The sequence below is a fragment of the Sorex fumeus genome, unplaced genomic scaffold (genome assembly GCF_029834395.1).
Source record: "Sorex fumeus unplaced genomic scaffold, SorFum_2.1 ptg000073l, whole genome shotgun sequence".
NCBI classification, from domain to species: domain Eukaryota; kingdom Metazoa; phylum Chordata; class Mammalia; order Eulipotyphla; family Soricidae; genus Sorex; species Sorex fumeus.
Genome location: NW_026606130.1, coordinates 5874276 through 5887363, shown reverse-complemented (window position 1 = coordinate 5887363; position 13088 = coordinate 5874276).

Here is a 13088-nt window from a genome sequence, read left to right as displayed (position 1 = left end):
TCTGGCTTGGGAAGCCCCCAAGTGCTCACACAATTCAGCCAAGGAACAGGATCCTGAGAAAGAAAGCAATTCGAGCAACCCGAGGGTGGAAGGAGGAAGGGGATCCCACTGGATGGGGTTGGAGGGCTCTCAAGCCGTGTCTGTGCCCCCTGAAGGATTGTAGAGAGAAGGCACAGGTTGTCCCTGCAGGCCCCTTTGCCAGAAGCCAAGTAGGCCTGGCTAAACCAGGGAGCCTGAGATTTGGTGATCCAGGTTCTGTGGAGGCCATGTCATTATCGGGGACCCTGGGTAGAATCTGGGTTTTGCCTCTGTCCTTGGGGATAACACTATCAGAAATTTGCCCATTTTCTTTACAGAGTCTCTTTTGTGTCTGTCATTTCTCTTTCAAAAAGGCGGTGTTTTTTGTTGTTGGCTTTTTTTTAAAGAAAAGTTCTTAAAACACTAACGGAAACCCATGGAGTTTGTCCTTTGTAAAAATTTTAAACACAGTGTCTTGATATAAAAATAAAAAATCCAGTTAGCACTCCCAACCTGCCTCCCTTGCACAGGCCTTGCCCCGACAGGCTTCCCAGCAGGGTATTCGACAGAGGGCGGGGTTAGGGGGGCTAGGAACCCCGCCTCTCTCTGTGTTTCTCCCCACCTCCATCCTGCCCCTAACGGTCTGGGTTCATGCAGCTGAAGCTGAAGCACTGTGGACCTAATGAACGGGCAAAAAAAAAAAAACTTCCATTACTGCTGCCACTGCGCAGCCGCTGCCCCCATCCCCCACGTCTCTGCTCCTGCCTCTGCTGCCCTCCCGCCCGCTGCTGCCACCTCCCGCCACCGTCAGCATTATCTCACCATCCTGCCCTCATCCAGTACCAGGGGGCTGGGAGGAGGTTTGACCTCTAACATGCTGAAATTCTTTCTCGTGTCAGAACACCAGTACAGTTTCAGATGTGTGGACTCTGGCCTTGACAGAGTTGGGGGCCCTCTCTTTCCCAGAGATATTTGCTTCCTGTTGTTGTGACTTAGAATGGGATAAGTAACTGGGAGCAGGGAGCAATTGCTCTTCAGGATTGTGATCAGTGACTCACTCCCTAACCATACCAAGGCCAGATTCAGTGGAGCTCTAGGTGAGCAGTTTGGGATTTTATTATGTTCTCAGTGATTTGAAGGACTGAAACAGAAGTGTGACAGTTGGGTGCCCTTGCTGACACCTCAGAAATTGGGAGTAATACTCTTCAAAGTGACCCTGAGAGGGGCTGGAGCCGTAGTACAGCAGGTAGGGCATTTGCCTTGTATCTGGGTGATCCGGGTTCGAACCCCCAGATCCCATATTGTCCCCTGGGTACGACCAAGAGTGATTCCTGAGTGCAGAGCCAGGAGTAACCCCTGAGTGTGGCCAGGTACATCCCAAATAACAAAACAAACAAAGAGCAACAAAACAAAAAACAATGGGATCCTGAGAAAAAAAGAGGGAGACAAACTAATACACCAAGAAGATTTTCACAGGAGAAAACACATGGTGGTTCAAAGCCCCAAGCTCAGAACTAACATATAAACATGGGACCTGGGCACAAGAGAGATGGGAAAGGTCAGAGAGATTGTAGAGCAAGTAAGCAGGCTGTCAACATGATCCCTGGTAGGGTATGGTCCCCTGAGCCCCGCCAGGAGTGATCACTGAGTACATAGTCAGGAGAGTGTCATGAATAAGGTCAGGTTTGGCCCAAAAACTAAGACAGGGAGAGAACGAGAGCAATTATGGACTTGATAAAAGGGCAAGACACCCATGAAAGGTTGTCAGTGTCGGCTACAAATGGAATGAATCCCTAGTGTACAATTGTTTTTCTTTTAATTTTTTTTTTGCTTTTGGTTTTGGTTTTTGGGCCACATCATTGATGCTCAGGGGTTACCCATGGCTCTGCACTCAGAAATTACTCCTGATGGTGCTGGTGGACGTTATGGGATACCAAGGAGTAAACCCAGGTTAGTCCAGTGCAAGACAAACACCCTACCCGCTGTACTATCTCCCTGATCCCAAGAATTGTTTTCATACCACTCTGCCCTCCTGCTTTTTTCCTTCTTACTTTCTAAAGCTAATATTTCTAGCATATAACAAAATATAGTCTGAAGATGCAAGGAAAAAGATTCTGCATTTTAGAATTTAAAATAACCTCAAAATCAGCTCGTGCAATGGGCAAATGGACCGAGTAAGCCCATTACAGCTAATGTTCAAAAAAACTCTAGAGAGCTGGGATGTGCTCCACTATAGAGCACTTGCCTGGTATATGGACTGTCGCCGGAATTCAATTTCCAACATTGCAAAAAAAGATAAAATTTATGTAAAACAATCTAGCAGTCCACTAGTACACAAGCTTTCCCCTGGCCCTTAACCTTTCCTCCTATGCCCAGCATTGGTTAGGCTTCTGAATGCAGTAACAGTGTGTACTTAGATAATACATTCTCAACATATGTGGAAAACCTGAGGAGTTTGGAGTAGAGCAAAAAAATGTGCCAGAGAACTAGGCTTTTAAGGGGCCAGAGCGATAGTACAACAGGTAAGGCATTTGCCTTGCACACAGCAAACCTGGGTTCAATTCCAGCATCTCAAATGGTCCCCTGAACACTGTCATGAATAATTCCTGAGTTCAGAGCCAGTAGTAACCCCTGAGCACTGCTGAGTGAGCCTCCAACTCCCCTAAAAGACAAACAAAACAATGAACAGGGCTTTTTAACTTTAAAAGGGGATTCAATGATGAGGAAATACTCAGTAAGTGTGAAGCGACTATGTAATATATTAACTATTACCATCTACAACATTTTAACTTCTAAGGACAGAACAGGTGAGCTACTGTCTGTTTCTTCTGAGATGGATAGAGGAGAAAGGGACATGAAGTTAGATACGGTGAAAACTATAGATTGGTGATTACTCTGGTGCCCAAGAAGTTCTCATTAATACTTGTCAAATGGGACAAATGACAACTAAGGAAAATACTGGGGTTTTTCATTTTCGGGGGATGTTGGTCATCATAACTGATGGTTCCCAGGCCTCAATCCTGGCTCTGTGCTCAGGTATCATTTCTGACAGTGTTCAGGGAACTATATATGGTCGCAGGGACCAAACTGGGGTTGGCTGTTCAGCAAGGCAAATGCCTTCCTTGCTATACACTCTCTCCAGCCCCCTTCATCTTCTTGAAGCAGGAGAGCTGATTGTATGAGCTTTTTGGCCCAATTCAGAGTTTTTGTTTTTATGACCTTTTGATTGCTCCATTGCAAATATTACCCAACTGGACCTCATGTTCTGCAATATATGTATACCTTCAAATAAGGAGGCTGCCAATTTGGGGAGGATTGTTTCTTGTCTTTGCTCTAAGAATTCTAGGTGTTATAGCTAACTCAGCCCCAATCCTATTTAGAACCCATCAGTGAGTGATTCCACTTTTGTCTTCGAACCATTGAAAGTTCTGGTGAAAGAGGTTACCTGTAAGACAGGATTTCTGACTAACATTCTATGCTATGCCCTGGTGGTTTTTGTGAACTTGGCCCTGTTGCTACTGCAAGCCCAACTCATTGTTTGAAGAGGGACTGAGGGTACACTTGGACTTTAGTACATATTGCAAGAATGATTCCTGGGAGACATAGAGATAATATAGCAGGTAAGACACTTGCCTTGCTTGTGGTCCATCCAGTTTTTACCACATATACCACATATATTCCCCTGAGCCCCACCAGCAGTGATTCCTGAGAACTGTCAGGTGTGGCCAAAAACAAAAATAGTCATCCCTGACTTAGGGATTGGCTCAAATGTTAGAGCCTAAGCCTTGCATATATGACTCCCTGGGTTCAATGCCTGGCACCGCATAGTCTCCAAAATACCCCAGGAATTGCCATGATGGCTCAAAAGAGAGTACTGCCAGGAGTGGAACCCACAACAATAAAAATTAAAGTTAACTCATTAAAAAGCATTCTTCCCTTGTCTCTGAATCAAGGCCAGCAGTTTGTCAAAGATGTTGCTTACAAGCAGGAATCTAAAAAAAAGTCTTTGTATAGTCTGTTAATAATTTCAGAATTTTGGAAATTCATTAGAAATAGACATTTGAATAACAGCAGGGTCAGAGCCATAGTGCAGAAGGTAGGCCTTGCATATGGCCAACTTGAGTTTGATCTCTGGTACCCCATATGGTCCCCCAGGCCCACCAGGAGTGATTCCTGAGCACAGAGCAATTAATAAGCCCAGAGAATAGCCGGATGTGACCCAAAAAATATTCTTTCCTATGGGCTGGACAGAAAGTACAGTAGTTAAGGTGCTTGCCTTGCATGCTACCTACCTCAGTTTGATCCCCAGCATAACATATGGTTCCTGAAACATCTCTGATTACCTTCAGATGTGGCTTCCAAACAAAAACAAAGTAATTCCTCCCTAGACTATGTACATTCTGCATCCCTAGATTTATCTAATTTCCATTTTAATTCTTTGTGGAGCTGGACAGAGCTATGATAGGATATGAACTTGGGGGCATAGAGAGGGCCAGAGGTTGGTTGCTATGGAAATCTCTTTAGGAAGATAATATATTCATCAGGAATATAGACCTGGCCTTTTGATAGTTTATATACAATGAGGCATAGAAGATATCTTGGGAGCTGGAGCCACTGTACAGTGGGTAGGGCATTTGCCTTGCACACAACCAACCTGATTTTTATCCCTAGTACTCCACATGGTCCTCTGAGCCCTGTCAGTAGTGATCTTTGAGCAGAGAGTCAGGAGTAAGCCCTGATCATAGCTCAGTGTGGCCCAAATGCTCCCCCAGGAAAAAAGAAAAAAACATGAAGAATGAAGAAAATTACACTACAGCCTACAGATAAGCAAGTACTACAACCTTTTATAAATGAGAAAGATGAATTACACAAACCATACATCGATATTTTTTAATATTGATTGAGGGCAAACAATAAGCCCTTGCAAAAGGAAGCAAAGATCACTCAGTCACTACGTGAATGCAGAAAAAGCAAATAATTTCCTATCAGCTCTTTTCCTTTGAAAGTTTGATGAGGTGGATAGGTAGATCAGGAACATGCTATACTTAAAAGAGTGTCTAGGATTCACAGTAGCCAGAATCTGGAAATAACTCGAGTACCTGAGAACAAATGACTGGATAAAGAAACTCTGGTAAATCTACACAATAGAATATTGTGCAGCAGCCAGGAAAATTGAAGTCATGAAATTCACTTATACATGGATGAACATGGAGAGTATCATGCTGAGTAAAATGAGTCAGAGGGAGAGGAATAGACATAAAATGATTTTACTGATTTACGGGATATAAAAAATATATAGTATGGGACTAAAACCCAAAGACAGTAGAAATGAGGGCCAGGAGGACTGGTCTATGGTTGGAAGCTTGCCACAAGTGGCAGGGGTGCATTGAGGAGAGAGAAGGGACCACTATGACAATGATAATTGGAAATGATCACTCTGGGCGAGAACTGAGTGCTGAAAGGAGGTAAAGTGATATATATATGATAACCTTTTAGTATCTGTACTGCAAACCATAATACCCAAAAGGAGAGAGAGAGAAGAAAAGTTTCTGCCATAGAGGTAGGAGGGAAACTGGGGACATCATTGGCGGTAGGAAGTGTACACCGGTGAATGGATGGGTGTTAGAACATTGTATGACGGAAATCCAATCATGAACAACTTTGTAACTGTATATCTCACAGTGATTCAATAATTTTTTTAAAAGCGTGTCTAGGCACTGGAGAGAGAATACAGGGGTTAAGGCACTTAACCGGAATGCCACTGACCCCTGTTCGATCTCTGACACTATATATGGTCTCCCAGAGTGATCAGTCTCAAGAGTGATCCCTAAGCACAGAGCCAGGCATAAGCCCTGAGCACAGTCATGTGTGGTCCAATTTTCCCTAAAGAAAAGAGTATCTGGAGTTCAACAAAACAATCTCTCCTGGTAGTCTTTGTATGATATGGGGAAATGTGGTGTGGGTAGAGAAATCTAGGTGGATTCTCAACCTGTTGAATGACTACACACAAAAGGATTCTATTTAATGTTACTGAATCAAGTTTAAATTACTAATAACTGTTAGATGTTAGATGACAGAATCAGACTTACAGAGATGTCGAGAGGTTGATGTGATGGACTCAATATAGCAAAATGAAAATTAACAGGGACAAACGTAAAGTCACTTATTTGAAACCCCAAATGTGACAGTTAAAGTGTAGGATGTGAGAGATGGGGCCTAGAGAAATGAAATGTCATCATGATCTGGGAGTTGGAAGCATGGCTTGACTGCTAAGAAAAATAAAGGTATTGTAGAGCCAGAGAGATAGTACAGCAGGGAAGGCACTTGCCTTGCATGCAGCTAACCCAGGTTCCATTCCTGGCACCCCAGATGGACCCTAAGCACCAGCAGCAGTGATCCTTGAGCACAGAACCAGGAGTACGACCTGAGCACAACTAGGTGTGGCCCAAAAGAAAAAAAAATAGGCAGTGTGACTTTGGGCTGTGTTGGTGAGTAGAATGTCCAGAACAAAGAAGGGGGCCATCTTGTGCTACTCTGCACAAGTCATATCACATCTGATGTCCTCTGTTCACTAGTGGTCACCAACACTTTAAAGGAGATATCATCAAAAGTATATTTCCAAGCCAGGGGGATGGCTCAAAAGGGTGGAGGGCATGCTTTTCAGGCAGGAACACTGGATTTGATCTAGATAACTGCATGATCTCCCAAACAACCCTGAGCACTGTACTGGGAGTAGTCACAAAAAGGGACGAATGTATATCGGGAGTAAGAGTGGTGAGAGCAGTGAGGGGGTGGTGAATCACAAGAGAAATCAGTTCACTGTCAACAGAGGAACAGGCCCACAGGGGAGAAGCAGCTTCAGAGTTGTTCTACATGACTCTACCAACTCCAACATCTAAATGGGTGGAAACTGTAATAGAAAATTTTGGCTCTGGACTGGAGCGATAGCACAGCGGGTAGGGCGTTTGCCTTGCACATGGCCAACCTGGATTCAATTCCCACCATCCCATATGGTCCCCCAAGCACTGCCAGGACTAATTCTTGAGTGCATCAGCCAGGAGTAAGCCCTTTGCACCGCCAGGTGTGACCCACAAAAAGCCAAAAAGAAATTTTGGTTCAAATCAAGGAAGAAGCTTTTTATTCGTTTCTTCCTTTATAATAAATGGTAATAAAAGTTTCGACTCATAACTCCATCCTCTTGAAGTTGCTTTAATATTACCACAAGGGCTGGAGCAATAGTACAGCAAGTAAGGTGCCTGCCTGCCTTGCATGTGGCAAACTTGGGTTCAATCCCCGCCATGCCATATGGTCCCTTGAGCACCGCAAGGAGTGATTCCTGAGTGCAGAGCCAGGAGTAAACCCTGAGCATTGTTGGATGTGGCTCAACCTCCCCTCCCAAAAAATAAAATAAAATTTATTGCCACAGGTCCAAGAGATAGCTCAATGAGTCAAGCACATGCCTCTGATGCAGGTGGCCCAGGTTTGATCTCCAGCAACACCTGGTCCCCTGAGTATTACTAGGAGTGAACCCTGAGCACAGTACCAAGAGGATCTCCTGAACACTTCTGGGTATGGGCCCAAAATCCAAATTAATTAATTAATTAATTAATTAAAAAACAATATAAGATATAGTCTTAGAATAATGGAGATAGGCTAGATAACATGCATGAGTCTCCAAGTTCAATCTCCGGCCCCACACGCCTCCCAAGCACCATGAGATTCATCTTGGAATAGCCTGCCTTCTTCCCCCCGTACAGTTTAGTGGGGCCTCTATAGAAAAAAGTAAAATTTATTTCGAGAGGCTAAGAATGTACATACATTTTGCAAGTATGAGGCCCTGGGTTTGATGCACAGTACCACAAAAAAAAGAAGAATAACATAGGCTTGCCCTTCAAGCTTGTGTTCTCCCTTGAATACGTATCTCGCTTGCTTATGTTTATGTTTCATTGCTTGCCTATTTCCACTCTGGAGAAACCTGTTTTCTCTCTTGATCACATACTTCTCTCTTTCTCTCCCCTCACACTTTCTAAATAAGAAAACTAATTTTCCTGATGGTGCAAATAAAGTGAACTCCTCTTCCATTAATGACCCTTCCAAATTTGAAAGCTGAATGTAAACCACCCTCTTCTAGGTTAAATAGCTCCCGTGGTACATATATGATCATTTTTTAGCCCTCTCACACTCCTGGCACATCTCTTATGCATGCCCCAGGTTGGTAATGCTTCAGTTCATATGCAGTGTCCAAGGCCAAAAGCAATCCTCCACAGCAATCTAATGAGCAAAGAAAGCACAACTGTAATCGCCTACACTCTCGCCCCAAATTTATTAGCATTTCAAGCAACTAGTATCCAAAACACTAAGTTTCCAAGCACCTCAAACATTTGAAATCTTTTCACAGAGACTGTTGGTGTCTCCTGCATTGCACTGAAGCATTCAGTTTTGATGAACTTGACTATGAAACTTTGTTTCATTTTTTTCTGGCTCCTCATGGCCTCTTGGGATTTTTCTGAAACCAGCTACATGTCATTTGCAAATTTGATCAGCAATCCATTAATGTCCTGATCCAAGTTGTTAATTAAATTATTGGACAGGCCAAGGACCTCCCTCCAGGCTGACAAAGATCCATTAGTCACCAGCTGTGGATACACTTTCTTATCCTGCCTTCCACCTATTTTGTTTTCTTAGTCATAAAGATATCTCACACCAGAACATTCTTAAACAAAATAATATCTGAAAACAAGGGAGTGGGGAGAGGAAGATAGAAATGAGAGAAGTTTGACTTTTTTCTTTCCTGCCTTTGTCCCAATCCCTATGATGAGTCCCAGGCATTCAAACTACATGAGTGAATTTTCAGTCAAAGGTTCAGGTATTTAAAAGTTAAGAGAAAGTAAGGATAGTTCAGTTGGTAGAGCATCTATCTGGCAGGCATGAGTGAGGCCACAAGTTTGATCCCAGTGCCTCCCCACATACTGAATGTAATCCCTGAGGCACTGCCATCACTGCCATTTGGGATCCACAGTGACACAACAAAGTGTGAAATCTCTGGTGCATTGCAACTTAGCATGTGTGCTCACAACTAAAAGCATCTGTCCCCTAACAAGCACATTTGAGCAACAAAACAAGTGATGGAGCACTGCAACAAAGTCTGCAACCACAGGTAATTGCAATAATGAACAAAGGGAAGGGACAGGGAAATAAAAGAGAATAATAATTAGTGGATCATACAGAGCGATCATACAGTGAGTAGGGTATTTACCTTGCATGTGGCTGACCCAGGTTCAATTCCCAGCACTCCATATGGTCCTCCAAACATGCCAGAAGTGAATTCCTGAGTGAAGAGCCAGGAGTAACCTCTGTACACCTCTGGTATGGCCCCAAACCCAAAAATAAATAAATACAAAGAATAATAATTATAAAGTTGAATAATAGATCACATAGATTATACAAAGCACTTGCCTTGCATGCGACTAACCTAGATTTGAATGCCCAGCAACATATAAACCACACTCTAAACACTGCAAAGGGTCACTCCTTAGCACAGAGCCAGAACTAATCTTTGATCATCACCAGGTGTGGGGAAGGAAGGAAGGAAGGAAGGAAGGAAGGAAGGAAGGAAGGAAGGAAGGAAGGGAGGGAGGGAGGGAGGGAGGGAGGGAGGGATGGAGGGGACAGGGAGGAATGGAGGGAGGAGGGAAGGGAGAGAGGGAGGAAGGAAAGAGAAGGGAGGGAATAAAGGAAGAGAGAAGGGATGGAGGGAGAATGGGAATGAGGGAGGAATGGAGGGAGGAGGGAAGGGAGAGAGGGAGGAAGGAAAGAGAAGGGAGGGAATAAAGGAAGAGAGAAGGGATGGAGGGAGAATGGGAATGAGGGAGGAATGGAGGGATGGAGGGAGGAACGTAAAGAGATGAAGGGAGGAGAAGAAGGAGGAAGAAAGGAAGGGATAAAGGGAAGGGAAGGGAAGGAGGAAAAGGAGGGGAGAAAGAGGTGGAGGGAGGAGGGAAGGGAAGGAGAAAAGGAAGAGAAGGGATGGAAAGGATGGAGGGAGAAAAGAAAGAGGGAAGAGAGGAAGAGATGAAGGGAGGGAAGGAAAGAAATAAGAAAGGAAGACATGATGAGAACCAAATTTAGGTTCAAAAAGCCTGCATTGAGATCCATCTCTACCTTTTCCTAGAGTTACTTAACTTCTTCTCATCTCTAAAACAGGGAAGATAACACCCACTTCAATTGTGTAGAAGAATTTCATGAGAAAATGAATGTGAATGCTCTTTGTAAATATTTTTGGGGACGGGGAGTGCCCAAGTAGCACTCAGCGTGCCTGGGAACGATTCCCGGAGATATTAAGTTAATCTGGCTAGAGATTCAGTGCTGGGCCAATGGGTGCATTGCTGGTCAGGCCCTGCAGTGCTAGTGCCGGGGGAACACTGAGATCACATCCAGAGATGCTCAGGCAGCCATGTGGTACTAGAACAGAACCTGAGACCAATACTAAGACTGCCCTGCTGTCTCCCAACCCCAGTACTTTATGAACTTTATGTACCACATAAATGAGAGGTAGTACTGTTATTTATTGAGTGCATACTGTGTTTCAAAAGATAAATAAGATTGGGGCTGGAGTGATAGCACAGCGGGTAGAGCATTTGCCCTGCATGCGGCCGACCAGGGTTCGATTCCCAGCATCCCATATGGTCTCCCGAGCACCGCCAAGAGTACTTTCTGAGAGCATGATCCAGGAGTAACCCTTGCGTATTGCCAGGTGTGTCCCAAAAAGCAAAAAAAAAAAAAAAAAAAAAAGATAAATAAGATTACCCTTGCCTGGGGCCAGAGTGATAGTACAGTAGTTAGGGCATTTGCCTGCATGCAACCAACCCCGGTTCAACCTCCAGCATCCCATATGGTCCCAGAGAACCGCCAGGAGTAATTCCTGATTGCAGAGCGAGGAGTAACCCCTCAGCATCGCCAGGTGTGAACCAAAAAGCAAAAAATAAACAAGCAAGAAAAGATTATCCTTGCCCTCAGAAAGCTCATAATTTTGTTGTGGAAATATGTTCACAAATAACTATAATGTAAGGTTGTTATGGCAGTGAAGAATAGTGGGAGGGGTCAGGGAGAGGCTCAAAGGGCTGAGCACATGCTGTGCATGTGAGCCTCGGACTCAATTCCCTACACTGCACAGTCTCCCAAGCATCCCTGGGGTGGACTTTTGAGCACTGGGCTGGGATATTTCCTTAGCGACTCTGATTGTGGCACCCTCCCCCACAAAAGAAAAGTATGAAATCCCTTCTCAAGGGGGAGAGGTATGATGTAAAGAAACAAGGTTTTATGCATTTCTTTCTATATCTAGACAATTGGGATGGATCCAAGGTAGAAATGGCTGAAAGAGGGACCAGAGAGATAGTATAGGACATAAGACACTTTCCTTGCATGTAGCTTGTGCAAGCCATGACCCTGCATCAAGTGTTCAGAACCACATATTGGCCCTTAAGCACAGAGTCAGGAATTGCCACTGAACACCATCAGGTGTGGTCCACTCCTCTAATTCTCCTCCCCTCAAAAATGAAATGGCAGCAAGAGAATAATATTTCAGGGGGAAACACTTAGCTATGGGAAATTTACGTGCATGAAGCAATCATATTTTGCTATAAGGGACAATGAGGCAGGCCTTCCACAAGATTGGCCACATTCTTTAGACATGGTCATTCCCTGCATTAACTGCTACATAAGAGGGCCTGCCATTTGAACAGAATCGCCTGTGTGTCGTGTCTGTTTGTCTTTATCTGATTTCCTTGAAGGCAAACAACTCTTCTAGAATATGGAGACTTCTGGAAAGGTTCTGGGGAAAACAGCCTTTTGTTTATTTTTTCCCCCTTATCTGAAGCTGAGAAACAGTTCTCTGGGAAGAGCACAGTCTCAGGCCACATATAAATCCTAGGAATCTTCCATTGGAAGTGGCTCTGACAGAAGGATTCAGGGGTTTTCATGGAAGGAGAGTCATTCGCTTCTTAGACTTCAAAGCCATGTGGGGAGAAGGGAAGGAGGGGGAACTAGTTCAAGGGCTCTCTCAAGGTCCATTTCCGAATGCTTTCTTGCAATTATGGTTATGATTTGGTGCCATCTGGTGTCTGAGACAGGACATAGCAACCTCCTGTTATAGCTTCCTAGCCTTCTTGTGTTTAAGAGCATCATATTGTACAGGTATCTACATGTTGTACTGTATGTAAAGTCCAGAGTCTAGGGATGCATATCCCTTCCAGAAGCAAAGAGAGAGCTGTTCAAAAGCACTGTGAAAGTTAGAGGAATACAAATGACAGAAAGGAAAAGTACTCATATCCATCCTTCCCTCTGACGCCCAAGTTTTTCCTTTTCCCAGAGTAGCCTTGGAAATGTATTCCTTCCTGAGCAGTTCAGGAATGTCTGACAGAGCCCCATACCTTCCCCCCATTCACCCCAACCGAATACTCTTATGATGATGGTGTTAACACCTGCAACAGATCTTACAAATCTCTCTCTCTTTTAGGCGTGACCAAGAAAAAGAGTTGAAATCTCCAAGGGTGACCAAAAGAATAAGAGTCAGAGAGTCTGGTTCACCCAAGAGCCAAGGTTGAAGTGTTGTTTCCTCCTGAGCTGGCTAGACTGTTCTACATGGCTAAACGTATACTTCATAAGAAATGTCCCGGGACCAGGGAGCTAGTTCAAAGGGCGGAAGCCCATGCTTTACATGTTGGAGACCAGGGATCCATGATCCTGGTACTACATGGTCTTCCAGAAGAGCAGCTAGTGACCCCTAGGGTCACTAGACAGAAGTGGGTATCCTCCCTTCCCTACCTGCAGCATTACCAGGTGTAGCCAAAAAGGAAAAATAAACCTGTTTTCCTCAGCTGCACTGGAGCTTCCTACAGCCCGTACAAAAAGGTTGGGAGAGAGAGAAAGTTGCCTCAGAGAATAAAACAGACTGTTGGACCCTTTGCTCCTCAAATCTTATTGCTGGGTGGATATAAAACAAACAATAAAACTAAAACCGAACTGGTTTGATGAGGCTTCACAGAGGGGTGAATAGAAGCAGGTGGGAGTGG